Below are 23347 nucleotides of genomic sequence, written 5' to 3'. Positions count from 1 at the left end.
GCTTGTATTCTTCTAGAACATGCACAATAAAAATGCCATGATTATATCATGAATTACAAAATTGTAAGTCATGAACACTTGTATCACATGTCTTCATTTTCTTTAAATTTCTTTCTGTATTTCAGAAAACTTTCAAGTATCACTTTACCTAAATATCCCACCATACAAGCAAAAGTTTTATTTACCAAAATATGATTTATTTCTCTAACTTTCAAATGTTGGGATTGAGCTGGAAGTGGTTTTAAAATTTGTTAGAAACTCCAGGGTTTAAAATAGTATCCAGGAAACTGTTAGGAGATCATTAACACCTACTTAACATAAATTGTGGGAAAATGACTTAGGATTATTGTGTGATTACGATATAGGTATCTTTGATAGTTTTGCAAATAGGTCTTCATTTCCTATATATATATATATATATATATATATATATGTGTGTGTGTGTGTGTGTGTGTGTGTGTGTGTGTGTATATATATATATATATATATATATATTTTTTTTTTTTTTTTTACGGAAATAAACATATAGACAGTGTCCAAAGGCTATTTGTCCTAAAGTGTGCTTTGGCCTCTCAACTTTCACTCGCTTTTTCTAAGCTTTCCAGGTTACCTCAAAGCTATCTGTTCTTCCTGCTCACAGTTTCAAGGGGCAGGCAAATTTTAAAAGTTTTTTTTTCATGCTTAGCTTCTGTTTCCGAATTGTACAAGAAAATTGTTTGGTTCTTTTTTCTCTCTCTTTTTTTTTTTCACTCTCTTTTTGTTTCCTTCCTCAGCCTCTGAGTCTTGATACTTCCTTGACTGAATTTTTCTCCCAGATGTGACTTTGCTGTGCAGTGGCATTGGCTGATATCAACTATTGCTGGAGGGCAGAGGGCAACCAAAGGTGACAAGGAGACTAGCAAGAAATGGATGTATCCATTTTTAAAAGGAGAAGAAAGTGTTTAGTAAGATTGAATGCTTTAATCCATTGTTGAAATGTCTGTTATATTCCGTAAATGACTAACATGTAGATGTGAATGAGATGTCGTTTTTGAAAACTTCCACACTGCCAAGCCTTTCACTATCTAGTGACAGATAGCTGAAGAATTCCTCTTACCAGACCTGATTGACACTGTATTTTCTTTTGTTTTCCTTTTTATGAGTGTGTGGTGGCTGGTAGAAATGAAGCTAAGCAACAGGTATTCCTAAGTCTATTCAGGTCTGTCAGTTGAATGAACATGCAAACTCAGAGTCAAGAACTGGGAGCACTTCATTGCAGTATGCATTTGAACCACGGCAGTAGAATATATTGTCAGATACATTACACAATTGATCATCTATGTGGTGAATTGTGGACCAGAAAACTTGGTTTCTGGTGATTACCTCTATGACCTCCAACAGTTTCTAAAACTTCTGGGCCTCATTTTCTTTATTTTTTGAAAGTGGTTGCACTCTATAATTTCTCAAGTCTCTTTCTTCTTTAATGACTATATAATGATACTGAATGTGATATGTCTGCACAGTAGATGCCAATAAAAAAAGAAGCTAAACTACAAAATGGAGGAGAAGAGGTGGGAAGCAACTATTCTTTTCTTGGAAAAATGTATTACATATGCGTAATGATAGAAAGAGGAATAGAGGAAATAATAGACCAATTACTTTTTTTAGTGTGCAAATGTTTGTAAGTTTTAAGTTTATTTCTGAGATATAGGACTTCTTTTATAAGACATACAATAATTTAGTTTACTTTTATTTTGTTATTATTTTTATAAGCTCAAGAATATTGTTGATATTAATACATTACTGGACATTTTTATTCAAAGATTTAAAAAGTACACTGAAGTATAATCTGGGGTAGATTTGTTTTTAGTAGAAAACATAAACAGGGAAACCATAATCCTGGTGTAATGTAGGAATCTAATTAAGACTAATGAGGCAACATTAAATTTAATGTATGATGCATTTTATATGTCTCACTATTAGAGCTGTGGCAAGCTGTTCATCAGAGTCAATCTTTGGTGACTATCCCCCTACAGGCATTCTTTAGCAATTTGGGCTTAGGTCACAGTGCCGGGCTTACAGAGAAGTCAAGACAAAAGCAACCATGAAAAGTAAGAGTACTCTTTGAATCATCAGCTGGTGGACTCAGCTGACCAATAAATCCAAATGCATTTATACTGTAGAAAAGGTTCTCCTAAGTTGCAAGACCTGACTGTTGACTTTACAGACACCAGGACTCATAGTTGATGACCAGAGAAATTAGTCCAATTGAGGAGAGAAGTAGGACAGAGCAAGTAGGACAGAGAGAAAAACAAAAATCAAAATTTAGGGCCATTACAAGTGCAGAGAAATTAAAGATGATCTGAGAAAAGAATCTTTTATGCTTGTACCAGAGGTTAGCTGACATGTATACAGGCGCAAGAGAAGGGGAACTATTTCTCCAAAATACAGAATTAAAATTTTCACATAACATGATAGATATTTACAATGTCTACCACGACAAATTATAATAGCTGATGTTCATTGTGGATTTTGTATGTACTAAGTAAGTAGCATTTTAAGTCCTTAATGTGTATTATCTCATTTAGTTCTTACAATAATCCCATGAGGTAGCCATGATTATTGTCCCCATTTTACATGCAAGAAAAGTGAAGCAGAGAGATAGGAAATATATAGTTACACAGTTAGTTAGAGGTCAAGTAGAATTAGGACACAGGAATCTGAATCATAGCTTGAACCCCTAAGGCTAAAGAAACGGGCTTATATTTTTATATAAGCCCATATCTGCTAAGATTGAGCCTATTCTCTGTATCGCAAAATGACGATTGCCTTGGTTATTTTAAAATTAAAATACCTATTGTAATTTGACTCCTTAAATAGAAAACTGAAGTGCTCTGAGTTTGGGTCATGCTGCCCTGAAATTTTTATAAATGGCTTATAAAATTACAGCCTTTCTAGATGTGGAATGTTTTTGCTTTAAAGAGTAATGGTTTATCCTTGGGAATTGTTTCTATTTGTTAACATACAAGCTTTGTACAAAGTTTCTGAAAGTTTGAATTCATGGCTATCTGATCCTGCTGGTCCCAGGGGATAATGATTCAGATTTCTTGCTCGATGGTTCAGGCAAAGGACAAACCATGTATATCTATGGAAAGCCATGGTCAAAACTCACCCGCTGACTAACAACATTAAGCCAGCATTGTGGGAACTACAGGGTTGATGCTCTAAAAGAAGAAAACCACTTTTTGCCACTTTCAGTCATCCTTTGCCTATCTTAATTCCTTATACTTCTTTTTATGTTGATTAAACATTGTTACAGAGATTGCAATTTAGAATTAGTAAGTAGCAGAGCTGAAAGTTAAACCCAGGCAGTGTGGAACCTGGGACCCACACTCTTTACTACTCACTACAATGCCTGTTAACCTGAGAGTGACTTTCCTTGGTAAACTTCAAAAATTTCACTCGCAATTGCTTTGATAACTCGCTAGAACCTTACAAGTGAAGCAAACTGAAAAACGTGGTTAGCCCGAAGGTGAATAAAACCCCTCTGGACAGAAATACATGTTGATGGAGTTCTAGGTCACAGTTTTCAATGAAGTGCACACATACAGGATAAGATCCAGTGCTTAAGTGACTATAAATTATGCATTAGCTCAAACATGTACAATTCGATATAGCCCTCCAACAAAGGATTTTTTCTTTATGACTTATGTAGCTACAGGCGTTTGCGCACCATAAAGACAATGTGGAAAACTCTAAATCAGTTAGTCAATTCATTTTCTGCATACTAATGCAAAACTAGGAAGATGATCCATTTTGCTTAAAAAATCACCAATAATTTCTAAAGTAAGTCATCATAATTAGAGATAGGTTACCTGCCTGTCCTTTGAAACTAGTTTATATAAATGATTGTCCAGTGTCTCCACAAACGTTCCTTAAATGACATCTATCCCCCTCCTTTTTTTTGGATTGATGATTTCATTAAAAGCCATTCTCCAATTGTCATTTTGCTGTTTGTGCTTTAATGTGGTCTATGGGGTTCATTAGATCCAGCGTGTTAATGGCATCAGCTGGGTTTAGGTTTCATCGCAGCTGAACCTCACCATTGCTAATCACTTAGCTAACATATGCCAATATCAGGGTACCTAATGACTCCTGCAGTGACTACTTTATATTCCCATATCTCCCCCTCTAAAATACCAAAGTAACATTGATTATTGGTGTGAACTGCAGTATGGTGGGGGCATTAGTGGCTTCTTCTCTCTTATATGGCAACTTATGTACTTGGTTCAGAATCATTCGGCTTTCTTACTCATTTTCAGTGATGCATTTCCATCCTTTTCCCTCTCTGCCCAGTTAATACGGTTGTCACATGACGCCAAAATCAAGGTTTTGCATGTCCGAAATAGTATAAAAAGAGTAAAATTTTTTTATGTTTGCTGTTCAGTTTCTGCTTCTAACATTGTCTAGGCCTTGAAGTGGCATAGCTCAGAGTAATCTTAATTTGCTTTCTGCGGTCTCATAGCTCCTTAGGGACACTGAGTGAGTGGAAAAATATCACAGATATATAAGGACAGTATATTGCTCTTCAGAATTTTTGGTATTTTGAAATAATTTTAATCTGTATATCTTAGTTTTGGTTTCCTTTGATATCTGAGAACCAAATATAAAACACTGTCCTATCTCTTTCTCGCTCCCTTTTTTCCTAATGTCATTACAAAGGGAAAGTTAAGGGCCTAAGGCCGAGGGGATGCTGGCTTTGCGGGGGTAGAAAGCAGCAGCACAGTGTGATGGTAGAGAGTATTCTGCTTCAAGGAAGATACTGCCCAATTTTTTAAACTTAATAGGATTAGTCATGGGAACTATTTTTAGCAGAGGTTCAACTTTATCCACGTATTTTAATGTGGGAAAATTGTGTCCTTTTCCCTCTGCTAATGTTTGATGTATTCCAGCCCTCCTGTGAGCGTGTTTGAGTATCTTAGGGGATCTGGAGTGGAGGAGAACTTCCTCTCGGATTCTCTCTGTTTTCTTTCGTGAAAATGACATTCCAAAGCTGTTTCACTTTCTGACAGGAAATGGAGCCTTGCCAAAAATGATTAAAGTCCGAGAAAGCATAACAGTTCCAAAGCTGCAGCAGTTCTTTAAGAGTCCTGAGTTTGACATGGTGTCAAACAATTGTGAAATATTGTTTAATAAATTTGAATAATACAGAGATAGGAAAAAATCATTCTTGGCTTATAGCAGTAGCGTTTGGAATTAGGATGTAAAAGACTACCTACATTTAATAAATTGAAATAAATATATAAATACAATCCATATTACTAGTAATTTGTCTGAGACAAAAGTTTTATTTTAAATATGTGTAAGTTTATGTCTATGTATTTCTTCAATGTTTGCGGGAAATAACTTCTGCTTGTGTGTTGAAACTGTGCATAAGAGATAATAGATTATTTTTGAAAAATTGTATAATTAATTCAATAAATTCATCCTTTAGACCAAAATAGTTTTATCATAAGGGGCTAAATAATAACTGAAAACTTTAGTCAATATCTGGAATCATAAGCTCAAAAGCTTTTTTAATAATAACAGCCTCAATTATTTTACTGACAACTCTAGTTAAGTTGTTTTACTTTTCCATCAGAAAATCATGCATTTATATAGATAACTTCGTGCACCCTCTTCTCCAATATAAAACTGACCAAGAAAAAATAAACCACTCTCTGAAAAAAATCCTTGAATATAAAACATGTTTTTTTAAACTTCTTTAAAAGATAATTATTATTAAAATAAACTAATTTTATTACTTATTCCTGCCACTCTTTGGGGTATATGTTTGCAATATATGTTTTTAGTGCAAAAAGTTCAAACTTTTTTATATCCACTGACATTCAACAAATTCTACAATTTATGACCACTTTTTAGACAAGTTAAATTGATTAGAGAAGTCACTCAATGTCATTGAGTATCATATGTCACTTCATAAACAACTACAATCTGCTGCCTATAAATGCAGAACCGCTGAATAAATCACATCAAATGGTGGGAGTAGATAGTATCCCTTTATCTATAATTGGTACAGCCTCTCCTGTCACATTTGTTCATTCTTGTGATTCTGGCGTGGATTGACACTGACATGGAAAGGGCAGCCACTGTCAAAGACGTTAGAGAGTCTGTTTCAGTGATGCACGTGCTAATAGATATTTATCATAATAGTACATTAATGTCACCCAGGTATCAAATGTACAACTTAAGCATCTAGATATCTAATGTAGTGCCCATATGGTTCTGTTCTAACAAGAGGTAAGCTCTTTGGGTTTGAAGGGAAATTGATAGATGCCAGAGGAAATATCATAATTAACAAATCTATAGGAAAATAATACAAATGTAACTTGCATGTGCTGTTTCACTGGACATAATCATAAAGCTCTATAGTTTAACTTCAGTCACATTTTCGTAAAATATGATAAATATATACATGATATCCTTGCTGAGTTCAAAACATCTTTTATTTTAAGAATTTCTTTCTTGTCAGATGAAAAATGGCCACTATTAAAATTAATGTTATATTATAGCCTAGGTTCAAGCTTTAATAAAAATCTACTCTTGGGGGGGTCAAAAAGCTTTTACCTTGCAATATCTGTGTGCATGCATTGTGTTCCTGTACATAAGTGTTTGCACACACACACACAGGCTTTCATTTATACTATACCATATTGCCACACTAACATTAAAAATTAACATAAATTAATGAAGACAATACAATTTCATAATGTCAAGTCTTTAAACACTGTGGACTCCAGGGAAATGGAAATGGACTTCAGTTGTTGCTGAAAAAGCTCTAATATATTGTATTCCACTCTGAAGAAAAAATTGCCGTGTTTATATGATAAACTGGAAAATTCAGTATTACATGAGAATAGCTTTGTATTATTGAATTTTTGCTATTTGCCTGGACCTTTGTATAAATGATCTCACTCAATTTTATAGTAAATGAAAGAGGTGGGTATTTTTATTCCTATTTTATAAATAAGAAAATGGGTACACTAGGAAAGTAACTAAGAGCTTGAGCTCAGGACTGTCTCGCTCCAAATCCCTACACTATGATATGCCCTCAGTCAAAGACTGAGAACTCAAACCAGTTTTAAGAGCTGAACATATAGTGATAATGTCAACAGAGAAAGAGGCTATTCGGACTCGCTAAAAACTTTTTTTCCTTTGGAGTACCATATTACTTGATCCTGGAAGCAGAGATGTCTGCAGAAATGAAACATTCTCCATGGAATTTTTGGCCTGTGCTTGCAATACTCTAAGTCTCACTGCCCACCTGCTCCCTGGCCCAAAAGGAAAGTGGGTAGGTGTGGGACTGTTGGAAGGGGTACATGAAGGTGCTGTTTACTATATGGACTAAAACAAGTCAGTCTTTCAAACAAAAAAAATCCTATTTTATTATTTAATTAGCCATAATCTCCCATAATTATTTGACCTATGAAGAAAATAGCCATGAAAAAAATGCAAGAATATTTCCTTTACTAATGAATGGAACTTACAAACTATAGTTTTGCACCACTTAATGATGGGGTAAGTTCTGAGAAATGTATCATTAGGTAATTTTGTTATGGTAGAATGCACTTACACAAACCTAGATGGTATGGTTCACTACATACCTGGGCTATATGGTATTGCCTATTGCTCTTATGCTATAAGCCTATAGAGCAAGCTACTGTACAAAACAACAGAGCTTAAATCAAACACAAGAGAAAGTGATACAATCTAGAGTGCAGTAAACACTAGATGTATGAATTTGCTGCCGGCATAATAAGGCATGTTGTTTTATAGCAAACTCTTTTTTCATAAATAGAAAGAGTACACTCCAAAATAGCAATAAAAAAGTACAGTATAGTAAATACATAAAACAATAACATGGTTACTTATTATCATTATCAAATATGTTCTGTACATGATTGTATGTTCTATACTTTTGTATGACTGACAACACGATAAGTTTGTTTACACCAGCATCACCACAAACATGTGAATAGGGCATTGCACCACATTGTAATGACAGCTATGACATCAGTAGGTGATAGAAAATTTTCAGCTTCATTATAATCTTATCAGACCACCATCAAATATGCAGTTCATCATTGACCAAAATATCATTGTACAGCACATGACCATATTCAGATTTTCCAAAGGGTCTGCCTTACTCTCCTGGAACATCTTATTCCTTAGAAAAAGATGGAATCAACTGGGGACTGGAAGGAGTGCATATCACTAGAAACAAGTTGCTGCAACTTTTATAACTAGAAAACACGATTTTTTGTAGGTTGACTTAATTAAATTCCATTAGACATGCATTCGTTGACAAAGAATTTGTTTTAAAAAGGAATGGTCAACCTATTGTTCTTTTCTAATAGATACTTAAAAGGAAGCATATGTAAATTCATTTGAAAATAGGTTTGAACAAATAAATGGCAAAAAGTAATTCTAGTTACTTGATCTAAGTTACGAAAAATGGCAATCTCTTATTGATAAACAATGCAGAATTGACCAATATCCAAAGCAGGCGGCTTTCCTGGGACTGTGCTCATTGTCAACAAATGTTGGGAAAAGGTCAATAGTTAATTAAACGATCCATCACCTCAAGATAGAAAGTAGTTCTCAACTCTGACGATCAGTTACAGAAATATTAAAAGGTCAAAAATGAGTTACAATATATTCTGTTTTGTTATTATGTATTATAAAGATGTGTCTCTATCAAAGATGTAGAGGACAGTAAAGGTTCAGATTCTTCAGGAAGCATGCTTCCTAAACAAATAAATTTTACATTATTTATTGATATGAATACTGTGAATTCTTCTGGAGCCAGAGGCTTTTAAAAATTTTTTGTACTCTGAAAAATGTTTTTGATAGAGAACATTTTGTCTCCATTCTTGGAAAACTATGTGATGGTGCTAGAGGGGGACTGAGGGAGAAACTTAATTTCTGAGAATTACTTTCACTGGTAATTTTGAACTGCTCTGTAAAAGAACATCTTTGTAAGCATGGTAGCTTTCAACTGCTGACTACACTTTCTTCCCCTACTGGATAACTCTATCACTCTCAGAGAATAGTAACATCTCCAATTTCCTTACATCAAGTCCAGAATAGCCTTTCTGTAAATTAAAAGTGCTACACAAACTTGATATATTGATTTGACCTAATTTCCTTTTTGCCAGGATTGACTTTTTCATTATCCTTTCCTGACAGTTTTTATTTATTTTTTTTAATGGGAATTATTATTTAATTTGGGCTGCCTTATCTAGCAAAAATTCTTTCTTCATCATCCTCCCTTTTTCCTTCTTCCTGCCCCAGAGTGCCATTGATTCATTCTGAGTTTTCAAGTCTCAAGTGTAAGCATTTCTTTTTCTGTTCTATGAGTTGACTAAAAGAAATATCACCTATTTTAGTCTTTCCACCAGCCTTTCTCCTTTACCTCTTGGGGCAGAAATATGGAACACAGACAACAAAAAGAGGTGCCCCAGAATAACAGCTTTCCAGGAAGCCATAAATCATGTGTGATTAAAGTAATTGGCAACAATAGAAAGAAAACATGTTCCTGTGCTTTGGCTCTTTAGTTTTGCATATGAGAGGAAACTGGTCACCAGTTGAGATCACCACAGGTTTAGAAGAGATAACGTCCTATTTGAATAGAAAATTGAAGTCTCTTACTTCTCCCTGGAGAATGTGGGGCTTGGCAAGTGATGTTACATGGACATCACTCTGCTGAAATGTTCATTTATATGGTTTCTAAACGAGGGGTGCTTCACCAGGGAGTTTGACCCATGACTGTGCACAGCTTTACCCCTTTGCAGCTGTTTCAAATATGGGCAAGTGTTATATGATTATTTTATCTCTTACCGTAAAGTGTTTTGAGAGACTTTGTATGAGAGGCAATATAAAAATAAATTGAATTGAACTATGGCTTCACCTCCCCACTTTTTAGAGCTGAAACCTTTAGAGCAAAAAGTGCAGTGCTGTGACAAAGGACAAGATTAAAACTATGTCAGGAAAATGGTCAGCTCTGGAGAGCCCTGACCCTCCAGGAGGAGTGTGTGAGTATGTGTGTGTGTGTGTGCGCGCGCGCGTGCGCGTGTGTGTGTGTGTATGTGTGTGCACACGTGTCTGTATTTTGATTGTTGGCACACTTGCCTATGTGTTAGTTTAAAGCCTATGACAACCAGAGGAAATCATATTTGTGTTCTTAGTTACTTTGAGTCATAAGACATCTAGAATTTACCTTTAGTTAATGCATTTCTAAAGACAAGAAGACTTATTAATTATACAAATATCTTTTTTACATAACATATCACGGTGCATTAAAACCTGCCTGGTTAGCCTCTGAAAGTCCAGGGTCTGAACCACATCATATTACTTTCGGAATCCACAACTGCAATAATTTTTTTTTAAAATAAAATAATCTTGGCTTAGGGTAATAGGTTTTTTCCTGCAGAAATATGATTTTGTGTTTTATGACACCGCATCAATACATTATTTTAATAAATGGCTCTTGGTTCACCAGAAGTGCTGTATTTTGACAATATCAGCCAACCTTTTCATTTGTTTAAGCAGGAAAAGTAGGGTGCCAAAATAAAGCTACTCCAGAAGAACATCTCAAGAATGTTTATGAAAACTCTGTTACAGCTACATTTATTAGAGTTAAAGCATAGTACTAATTTGTCATGCAGAATTCCAGGGAAATGAGTAATTTCTGTATTTCTCTAAATGTCAACATTTCATATTTTGAGGTAACAATTTACTTGTAAATACAAAACTAGCTACATAGACTGCAATCCGACAAAAGGTATCAGAGCTTTGTCATTATCTGGCAACAGTTATTAGATGTATGTGCTGCCATGCCATGGTGTTTCTCGTAAAAGTAAGTTGGGAATGGAAATATTTATGACATCAGGATCTCTGACAATGAGCCTGACCTATTTTTATTCAAATTAGAAGATTTGCTAGAGGCTGGGAAGAGCTCTCCACTCCCTTTCTTTGTAACAGGGAGACTTCCCCGGCTCACCTCATTCTCATCTCCATTAACACTCTCTGAGACTCTCGGTTTATAGTTGGGCATTTCAGTCCACACAGGCTCAAGATTTATTTCAACATCGTGATGACGCTGACTGTTAAATTATCAGAATGCAGAAAGCAAATCTCTTTCTCTACGAGAGCCTTGCTCATACAGTTGCAGAGGGCTCTCTCCTCTGCAGATTTGTTGTTTATTAGTCCTTTTTATCTAAAGCTCTCAACAATATTTTTGCATAGTGAGTCAGATTCTCCCAGGTATCCTGGGGATAAGTGGGAATGTTATTGTCTCCAGGCAGTACATGGTGCCTCTGGAGCCTTAAAAAAATGAATTTTCCTTCAAAGGTGTTTATTATCTTAGGATGGCATGGAGACACTCATAGTCATTCATTTATGTGTTTATTCTTTGTGGGACAGTATGTTCTGTTTCAGAAGAGCCACTATCCCAGAGTTAAGATAATAGACAAAAAATATATAATATACATACATTAATGAAACCATTAGCATTTCTTTTTCAAATGGCTCATTACATGGAAAATGCAATTGTAACTAGTAAGTTATGCACAGAAATAGGAACAGATCTCAAGAATAAGACAGGAGGGAGGGATGTATTTTGCAATTTATTGAATTATAGGTTTTAACACTTCATTCTTACTTCCTCTTTGTGATGAACTGAATGTTTGTATCCTCCCAGATTCATATGTTGAAGCTCTAATTCCCAGTATAATGGTTTTTGGAGGCGGGGCCTTTGGGAGGTAATCAGGTCATGAGGATGGGCCATTGCAGATGGGATTAGTGCCCTTATAAGAAGAGATGTGGGAGAGATGACCTCTCTCCCCATAAGACACAGTGAGAACCACGAAGAGGGCCATCACAAGAACCTGACCATACTCACTCTGATCTTGGACTTCCAGCTTCCAGAACTGTGAGAAATAAATGTTTGTTGTTTAACTCTCCCAGTCTATAGTGTATTATAGGAACCTGTACTAACTAAGACACTTCCCTACCAGCAGCCAATTATATTTATTTTTTATTTAGACCATTGCTCCATTTCCAAATGGATTTGTAAACAGACAAAGTTATAGCCAGGAGCTTTTCTGTACCACCTGTGTTCCCTTTTTTCCTCTGCTGCTCATACCCAATGTTTCTGTAGCTACCATGCACACATCTGCCATGCGCCAAGGCAAAAGACCATTCATTTTTGCTCAAAAGTTACAGGTGTTTTCATAACTATAGGCCTTTGTTCATGTTGATCTCTAAGACTGAAATTACTTTCACAGTCTCTGAGTATTGAAAACCCACTCATCTTCAAGTTCTTCCTCAGTTTGACTGGCAGAAATGAGCCTCAGTTTTCTTCCTTCAAAATGGGAGAATATATAACATGATTTTTTAATGGTTGTTAGGGCAATCAAGTGAAAACGTGTGTTTGATATTGTCTAGTAAAATGCCCTGATGTTCTTTAATTAATCTTTTCTTTTTTGAGAACCAGAAACGTATTGTACTTAAAACACTAAGCCTCTTATTATGTATACATATGGAAATATTTTTTTCTATGCCTTGTAGGCCTTGAGAAAATGCCGAGCATTATTTATGTCTATATAAATATATAATACTTATAACACATTTGGGGCTCTAGACTTAGTGGGAACTTAATAAATATTTGTTAAAACGGCTTGTCCCAAATGTTCAATGTCCCAAGTGTCCCAATGTACATTCTTAGACCATTTGGACAAGTACCAAATTGAACTTGATATTAGTCCAATTCACCAAGTTTATTCTTATTGCAATGTACTCAATGCTATAAGCACTTCTAGTTGCTACTTTCGGACAGGATCTACTAAAGAGACATGGTATATGACATACACCAATGTCATTTTTTGTTCTGCATAATTTACTTGCAGCAACATAGTCCATTGGTGAGCTGATGTAAACCTAGAAATGGAACTTCATTTACAGGGTTTCCTGGTGCTTATAGATCCTATATTTACTTCTTCATCTTTAGCAGTCTTGGCACTGTTTGTCTATGTTTCAGATAACAATGCTATGAAAGAAAGGTTAAAACTCCCACAATGTGAGGAGCACTTTACTTCAAGTGGCTTCTACAATGTCAAATGTATCAATTATGGTGCAAAGGAAGAGATAGACAATTAAAGTAGATCACTTCGATAATGCCACATGCCAGTTCACTGAGCATAATGTTATAGGCACACAAAATAATTGTAAAATGTAAGACTTTTAAAGGCGTGGTGACTCCTTTATCAGAATTTTATGACTGCTTAGATAAACACTCTTTGCTTCTTAATGGAGAGATTTGACACATTCTGAAAGATGAGTTGCAGAGTCTCATATTCTTCTCCTTATTACTAAGGCATTCTATTTAATATCAACTGACAAACTAGTGGAATAGGAACAACTTTATCTTTTCCAAAAATCTATGTAAATATGACTTTTAAAGTATTTATTTATTTATTTATTCATTTATTTATTTTTGTATATTGATCCACATCTCTCTGTTCCTCCTCAAAGGAAGCTGGCCTCTTCAGAATATGTGGAGAGTTAAACTTTTGTATTGGCAGCTTAATGCCCAGCCCAGAAACCACATCCTATAAGGCATTGTGGGAGAGACCATCTTTAAATCGAGAGCCCACGGCTCTGAATAAGCATTCTCTAGAGCTAGTCATTTTGGGTTTAAAGTTTTACCAAATCGGATTTCCACAAACTCCCTGTACCTCTCATCTCTGCCAATCAAATTCACAAGTTTAAACTATATAGAAGAAAAAGAACAAAAGTCCTTTTAAAGATCCATTAGGCTTATATTTTGAAGAAGGAATAGAAAAAACAAATTTTTTAAAAAAGAGGTAAAGTTTGCCTCTCAGGCCAGGGTTTTTTAGTTCTCATACATCTCAATGAAAGCTAACCTAATTAGTATAAATCAGGGTTTTGTATTATAGACGCCCAAGTATAATGAGTTCTATTATGACAGATTGCAGTAGGTGAGATGCATGCTATTCAATGGTATGTCTAGGAAAAAAAATAAACATGTTTTATTTCTTCATTAGAGGATGCTTATTTATAGTGCAATATATATCTACCTCCACTGTAACATTAAAGTTTTGACTGCTTTTTAACTATAAAATTTGATATTGTTGTGGCAGCTGCACTATTCAGATGATAGCTATAGTACAGCTGCTATCAGTGAGGGAGATTTATTGCTTCCTTACATGGATAAAGATATGTGCATATTTACTTTTAGTTTTACTGCCAGTGTCCTATATTTTAATGACATAAGGTGAGATAAAAGAACATTATAATAAAGAAGTCCTTTAATTTTGCAATTGCAAATGACACACTTCATATGAAACTTTGTTTTGACTTTATATAAATTCTTTGTCTCTTCCTTCAGTAAAACAGCCTAAATCAGTAGAGATCTTATATTCCTGAAAGTTTTCTTGCTTTTGGTCTCTCTTTCACACCAAAGTCACTGGGAAAGAGAAAAAAGGAGGAGAGGGGAGTAGACAATATAGAAGAGAAAAAAAAGGAGAGAAATGAGTGAGTAACCTAAAGCAGTTCAAACTTTTTTTTTTTTTTTCTTTCTGGTAATAACTAATTCCTGAGGGAAGTTGGTTGATTTGAAACTTGAAACTTGAAATTCAACTTCAGGTCAGTTTGGAAGTATATAACTTCTATAGACAATAAAGAAAAGGGATAGAGAGTTGAAAAACCAACTGATTTTGTCTCTTGTTCTTTGTCTTAATACTGTCTTGAACTAACAACCTAGTGACAGATGGGCAGAAATCAGAGCTCTTGGCAGTTTGGATTAGGTCTGATAAGCATTCAGGTCTATTTGGTATAGAAGTGGAGTTGGAAATGACATGAAGACAGGCATTTTCAGGAAAGTCCCATTATTTGGTAGTTTCTGATGGTTTGAAAGTACTACTAGAAAAGTCTTTGGAGTATTGGGGAATTTCATGATTGATATCAGGCAATACAGAGGTGCCTCGTGTTCTTTCAATACTATTAATCACCCTCTTTAAGATAGGGAAAACTTTCGATGTGTCCTTTCCTTACACCAAACTCCTGAGACTTGTGGGTTTAGAATGCTATTTTTATTATTTATTTTTGCACACTAATAAGCCTGTGATAATGGCAATATACATACCCTAGAGCATATGATATTTAAAGGGACATTTATTGATCTTTCATGTGCTAGAGAAATATTTTTTAACTCTCACAATTTTATCACATACATTTTTGAGAATAAATTGGCATTTCAAAAGTTGTTGAGTAAGCAGATCAGGTTATTTTACCTATATTTATAGAAAACGAAAAGACAGATCCTTGTCATCTATTTCTTCTTTTGCTCAATACTCTGGGGTAGCATTGTTGGTATTTTAAGCTAAATTGATGTTTTAGGTATTCACTTTTGCACTAGAGTCTTCTCCGGGGATTGTTCTTTGCTTTTTAGCCATATGCAAACCACATTTCCATTAAATAGTTATCAAACTGCAAGTCCTAAAAAAGTTCATAGGTGTCTTTTTAACAAAGTCCAAATAGCTGCCTTTCTGAATTAAACAGACAGTTTTGTTGCATGAATTATTGTTCCTGTAATAATTGCCTGCAACTGAATAACACATGGAGACCATCTTTGATAAATATAGAAATAACTGAGTTTGCTAAATAGTCTTCGAATTATTTCATTATAAAGCTATGCCAAGCAATTAATCCATCTCTCCAGCATATGAACACATTGTGTACCGAGTACTGAAATGAGAGTGTTGGGGTCCTACAACCGAAAATAGATACCTGTTTTTTGAGAAAAGGCAGAAAGAAGGTAGGTATTCACCTATCATTTTATTTTCTCATGCACAAATATCTTGGTTTAAAAATACTTATTAAGAATATGAGTAAAGCCCCACGATAACTATTTTTTTAGCACCCATCTCCCTACTGTGCCCCACTATCCCCCACTTCCCACCATGTAATATGGCAACTGATGACAAAATTTTACTTCTAAGGGATATTTTAAAGATTATGGACATATGGATTCTATTTTTCAGGTGCTTTCTACATAAATCTTTAGTGTGCATATATGCTTGTGATAATTTAATTTTCTCGTTGCTATGAAAAAAATCTATAGAAACAGTATTTCACACATTTCCATCCTGGATTTTAATATCAAACATTATAAGTGACAACACTTATCAAAAGTATGAAATTTTACATTGAGTACTACAGATGAGCAAACTTCTGGTGAAGTTCTTATTCATCATGTGAATAAGATCATAAATAAATTTAAATTATTTTTGTCAGATGCTTAACTGTATTTCTGTATTTATTCCTAAAATCAATCTTGTTTCTTGCTTAAGAGTAATAATCTCTTACTGTGGCCATGCCACCCTGAACAAGCCTGATCCTGTCTAATCTAGGAAGCTAAGCAGAGTCAGGCTGGGTTAGTACTTGGATGGGAGACCACCTAGAAAGACCAGGTGCTGTAGGCGTAAAAAAAAAAAAAAAAGTGATGGCATCTTTGCTGATATAAGTTTAACATGAAATACTACACGATAGTGAAAGTTTTTTTTAAAATTCGAATTTAACAATTTAATATTTATGTATTTTTGTTAATTTCTTTTAAAGTCCATTGCCTAAAGATGCTGTGCTTAATCGATTAACTGATTGATTTCAGTTTAATTTACATTTCCTCAACACAATTTGTTCAATCACCTTTCATTGGATCACCTGATCACTAGGTACTTACTAACTGGAAGTTTGAGTAAACTGGCATATGTCAAATTTTAATCTTTGAAGGAGTTTGTAAATGGTCCTTATGCAAAAGTGGGCAGGAAGAGTTGAAGGATTAAATTTTTTCAAATGCATTCCCACTGAGGACATATTATCTCTTTTCTCATGGAGATAAAAGGCTGTGTTATCCTTGCTTCCAAGTCATGACTGCGATTGGGGATGGTAGATGAGAGGGTGGTGGTATGAAAAGATTGTTGAGAAAATTGGTTTTTAATTGAGAATTTGCAGGCATCACAGCAGCCTAGAAAAATAGTATCATTGGGCATATGAAATAACTGAGGATTAGAGAAATTGGGTAACATATAAGGTCGCCCACCCAGCTACATAGGGGGCACAGTCAAAATGCAGGAGCTGCCAGAAGAATCATTCAGACTTTAGAGAAATATTCTCTAATAGACATATGCGAGCTACAAATTCAAGTCTCACATATAATTATGTTTCCTAGTATCGTTCAAAAGAGTAAAAGGAAACAGGTGCAACTAATTTCATAATATATTTCATCAAATGGATCTATTTTAATTTTAAAATATAATAATAAAAATTACTGATGATGTAACTTACATCTTTTTTTATTCATATTGTCTTCAACATTCAGTGTGTATTTCCACATACAGCATATCTATTTCATTTCAAACTAGCCAGATGTCAAGTGTTCAATAGCTCTATGTGGCTAGTGGCTACCATGTTGGACAAGCATAATACTAGGGTCCTTGAAAATCTGAAAGTAGCACACATAGTATTGTGATTGATTAGCTAGTAATCACTGTAATTAAAATGGCCAGAAATTCCAGAGAAAATGGTCCTACTGACACAAACATTAATTTTGGGCCATGAATTGAAGGGCTGGTTTCATTAGGGAAGTATATGTGTTCTGAGGGAACGTGTTACTCAGATAAATTACAGCACAGAATAGCACAGAGAGACTGTTCAAGTATGCTGGTTGGTGATGCTCAGGAGACATAGTTTCCTGCCTTTGTAATCTTATTAACTCAATCAACAAATATTGTTAAGGGCTACTGTTTCTGAATTATACTATGTATTAGAAATAAAAATATGAACATGGTGTCTGTCCAGCCCATTGGTTGAAGAGACCTGTCTCCTATTTAGTCCATGATATGCCAACACATGTATTCAAAGATAGAGAGAATGACGAATTCTCTTTTGAAACTATACATGAACAAATATTCAAAGGGATTGAAGGACCGCATCAGCTATACTAGCTAGCTTAGTTCCAGTGGCATTATCTGTGTGTGTAAAAGGCAACCAATCCAGTAAAGAGAAGGAAAAGCACTAAAAAAAATTCGATCTAGAAAATGACCAGGGCCAACTATTAGCCACTTGGCTTTTATGGCTGGGAAAAATTTAAAGTCTGAGAGAGGGATTGGCAATGACGTAAGTTCACTTTTTTAAAGGTTATATATGTTTTATGGCTAGTATAATTGATCAGTAACTTTGTTTATAATATAACTATATTGATTTTTAAGCTCTCTTCAATAATTGCATTCTTTCATATGGATTTTCTCACCTTTGACCTGAGGATAATATATATCTACCTCATAGGTTCATTATAAAAAAATAAATTAATTAAGAGCATGGCTCTGATATCTCACAGTCTTGGTTCAGATCTTGGTTTTACTTCTTACTCTCTCTGAGATTTGGGTCAAGTTACTTACCCTCTCTGTTCCTCAGTTTTATCAGTCATGAAAGGAGGATAAAGATCCTTCTACTCACTGGTTTTATTGAAGATTTAATTAATATATGCAAAGGGATTAGAACATTGCCTAGTGCATAAGTGCTCACTGGATATTAGTTATAGTAATTACATCATTATTATTAAAGTTTCCTGGAGAACTTTCAAACAACAAATCAAATACAGTTTCCTCGACTCTCTTTCATATCCACAGAATTCGCCTCTCCGGGTCCTCTAGTGTTTGTAAAGTTCCTTGGTGAATCTGAGTGAGGACCAGCAGAATTTGGAAACTGCACTGATGGATGTGGAAAAAGTACTGCTGGTGAAGCTGATTCTCTTCAAGGCGAGTTGTCAATCACAACAGCAGCGATTTTTGTCTGAACCCCACATTAGCATAACATAGGGACTTTTAAGCAACTAGGTGCCAAGATAGCACCCAGACCAATTAAATCAAATGGCTGGAGATGGGTCCCAAGAATCAGTATTTTAAAAATTCCTCAAATATTAGCCGTATGTAAATAAGGTAATGTAGCTTTGATCTAAAGTATGTTTAAATCTAACATTCTGATTTTTTTTTTTTTTTTAGAAAAATGTTTCTAAGGTTTTAGGTGATAGCAAATTGACATAATAATAGCACATTAAGAAGAGCATTGTGAAAAGGGTGCTTAACTGACCCAGTGTTATCTTTTGCTGCCCTTTTTTATATGGGTGAATAAAGATAGATAGGAGTTAATTGCTCTTCAGCTAGATCAAGGTCAGTCTTTTGTACTGAAGTTTGGAAGTAGGTTAAACAGGAAGGTATTACTTGTATTACTGTACTTAACCTTGACTTGGCCCATTTCAGTGCAGTGTTTCCTAAACTTAGTTGAGCATTAGAATCACCTGGGGAGCGATTTCACGTGTAGATTTCTCAGCCTCACTTCAGAAGATTTTGATTTGGTGGGTTTAAGATGGGACCCAGAAATCTGAGTTCTTTAAAAGCTTCCCAAATAATCCTGATATAATTATCATTTGCTGTGCGTATTGAATCAAGGTGGCAAAACTGGTGCTAATGTTACCGATCAGAAAATGTTGACATAATAAAATAAAAGCAGTAGCTAATTGTTTCCCTTCTGGTATATAGTTAGCTAAATAGACCTGCCCTGGCTATAACATCTAGAAAATGACTTTCCTATTTCCCATTTGGTACTTGGCATCCAATAGTTTCAAATATTATGAATGAATGACTGGATGACACCAAGCAATTTCTAGGCACTTTAATATATAATTTATCCCCACAACAATCCTTTAGGTAGAAAATATCACCTTCATTTAACAAATTAGAAAACCAAAGCCTCACATAGTTAAATAACTTTGTTACAATCACATAGCAGGCAAAATAATGAAATCTGAATTAGAAGCAGGTCTATGTCACTTCAAACCTATGGTCATAGAATTAATAAGCATCATTACCTTCATGAATGCTATTCCTAGCAAGAATCAGTGGCAAACAAAAATAACCAAACCAAAATGCAGATGTCTTAATATAAAGAAATGTTAAAAAAGTATTTTCCTGTTATGTATGAACTTTGAGTGGTAAGAAAATAAAGATTTTTTTTTCAATTTTCTCTAAGCAATTGGGTTTGAGAGGCTCTGTATAATCATAGCCATAATATTCATGCGCTTACAATAAATGGGATCATTACAATAAACCAAGACAGACCTCTGTGACTAAGAATATCTGACACCTTTATTAGGATATATCAACTGACTGCTGAATAAGTCCTTACAGAGCAGTAATTTAAATCCACAGGTAAGCTTTGGAGTCAATTTTGGGAAAAAAATAGGAGAGAAGTATTTAAGACAACATAGACTGTTTTTTCTCTAACTATGAAAATCAAAGGGCAAAATGTTCTCCAAGTGACAGTGAAAAGGAGTGATACTGCAAATTCTGTTATGAAAATATTTTTTTTTACTTAACGTTTGCTGCTTTGGTCCTTTTCAGTCTATTTGGCAGATTTGGTTTGTAGCATTGGGTTTAAACCTTTTAAACCTGTCGTAGTGTGTTGGATGTCCTTCCACGTGCGCCAATAGAAACTTGCTCATGGGTCTGTTGTAGAATCCATTGTGTTCTAATATCATTGTCAGTGTAATTGTTTGTCTTCTATCTAACCATGAATATGTTCACCAGTGTCTAACTCAAAGTCAGACATCTGGTTGGTTCTCAGTAAATGTATATTGGAAGAAGAAATTGATGGAGTTAGTGGAATGAAGAACTTGGAAGTATGAAATTGAGCACTGTTTTTCCCTATCAGATTCTTTGCTCACTATAGGGTTATTTGAGCCTTGCTTCCAATTATCTAGTAGCTCATAGAATGACTACATCCTATCAACATCCTTTTGATTTCACAAAGGAGCACTTGGGTGAATTTAGGTATGTGTAAACAGTGGGTAGGCCTGGGAACACTTTTAATATAAAAAAGGAAGAAAAATATCTGTTACTCTGACTTTTGATAAGAAGTAGAACATACTAAGAAAAGAGATTGCAGTTGAAGTCACTGTAAACAATTTAAGTAGGGACATGTATGGCTTTGCATTAGAGCATAACATTACTATTTGATAAGCTAAAATATGAAGAACAAGTAGCAACAATAGCATATTATATATTTAAAAGGATTTAAAAATGTATTCTTTCCCCAAGTGGTATAAATTTAAGTAAGCTGTCAAATTGACAGCACAATCATGCCATCTTCACAGTAGCACATATTGTACCACAGAGGCTATTATATCAATTTTATAAAGAAATTAAAGATGAGTTTTGAGGAAAAATAATATGAAATGTTTTTCTTTTTTTTTTCAGTTTTTGACTCATCATTACTTGCTGGAATCCACTCCAAACATAACCCAAAGAATAACTATAATAAATCATGATAATTTATATCACAGTTTATTTGGGAAAAAGCATCAAATAAACTTCATACTACTTACTCAAACTGTAATTATTTTCATTAAACTATAAAATTGCTTACAGCAGATTTACTCTAAACACATAAAATCATATCCTTAACAATCAGCTCTACTAGACCACAAGTGTTCAAAATAACTGAAGTCAAGTGTAAAATAGCAGGCCTTGATTTATACTTTTTAATTAGGTATCTTCGCAGACACAATCAATGTACTTTTGTGGGTTTATAATATACTCTTTTTTATTTTGTTGAAACATTCGACGGGCTTACTCAGCCTCCGTCCTGTTAATTAAAAGGTAGTGTCAAAAAAAAAAAAAACTTATGAAAATGATGTCAGGTGCCTATTAAAACAAACTCAAGTAATTTATGTCTGTCAAGAATACAGATTATTCTAGAAATCAGGAGTCTGAGGGAAAAGCTGATGAGTTTTGTTCTTTGTGAAATGAAGAGGTGATAAGAAAGGTGGTTGAATAATTTTGAAAAAATTGAGATCTAAAATATTGTTCTGCTGTGAATGATATATTTCATAGAAAATGAGGGGGAAACTAGAATATTAAAAGCAGTGCATCTGAAATTTTCTATCTTCCAATATTCTTGTTACCAAACAAAATATTTAATAGATACTTCGATGGCTTTATTTTTTACTGCTGTCTTTGCCAGTTAAGGAAATGTTTATTTTTGTAAACTTTGTCCTATCCTATAATATCCAGGAATTTTACTTAATATGAAATAATGTTATTTCAACACTTGTCAGGGATCTTTACAAAACTTGTAAATATTGACAATACCAAATGGATATTTACTGTCATAGTTGAATTTGGTTTTACTGTCTTAAAATGTATATACAAGACAGTTTAAAACATAGCAAATTATTTATTAAAATGTTTAGTATCAGAAATAAATTTTAAATTTTATAATAGGTACAGATATGACTAATGAGATTTTTTCTGATATTTTGATTAAATCTCTTGTACATATCCCCAAGAAATGTAGAGAAAAAATATTTTCAAAAAATGTCACCAAGATTTAATATTTGGTTTGGCTATGTTATTAAATTCATTTTAAAGTTATAAATCCTCACTTTTCTTGTTTCCATATGGACACTGTATTGATTATCAAATCCAAATCAGTGTGGCATTAGGTAAACTTGTTTAAATATGTTAATTCAAGAAATAAAATTTCAGTTTTCTTGTTCTTGTCCAGTAAGAGAAGTATGTCTCTTTTCCAAAGCCTGAACAAAAATCTTGAGTTCATGCTGATTGGACCAACTTAAGTCACCTGCCTCAGTGAGCAGATCAGTATGACTGGAGGAACATGCATCCATGAATGGTTTAGAGTGGGTTATATGAACTCCCTTGAGCACAACCTGTGGCAAGCAAGGACAGTCTACTTAGTTCTAGTGCTTCATTCAGTTCATGCAGCACCCATCACTAGAAATGTGGATTGGGATGGCGGCACCCAAACTGCATGACTGGGAGCTTCTAGTTCTGTTTGTGAAAAGGAAAGAAGTTATTAGTTGATAATTTTATTTCAGAGGCTGCAAGCAAAAGTTTTACATTATAAAGGGAAAGTTAACTTATTGCGAATGTCCAAAATTATGTTATGTTTTTGACTTAATAAGAATGGCAAGAAAAATAATATTTCTTAGTGGAATACTTAGTTGGCTATTTTGGCTGAAACTCTTACTCACTGCTGCGTAGCTTTTATTTATATATATTCTCAATTCCAAAGAGAATTGAGGCTTTATTAAAATATTTTTAACTTATTCATAATACATCGGTGTGTTCCTTTTTTCTCATTTGAAAGCTACTGTATGTAGTGCATTTTTTAAAAAGAAAAGCAACCAAATTTGGAAAACAAACCAAAA

The sequence above is a fragment of the Rousettus aegyptiacus genome, unplaced genomic scaffold (assembly GCF_014176215.1).
Source record: "Rousettus aegyptiacus isolate mRouAeg1 unplaced genomic scaffold, mRouAeg1.p scaffold_m13_p_2, whole genome shotgun sequence".
Classification (NCBI taxonomy): Eukaryota; Metazoa; Chordata; class Mammalia; order Chiroptera; family Pteropodidae; genus Rousettus; species Rousettus aegyptiacus.
The sequence above is the reverse complement of the archived record's forward strand: the minus strand, read 5'-3'. Positions refer to the sequence as shown.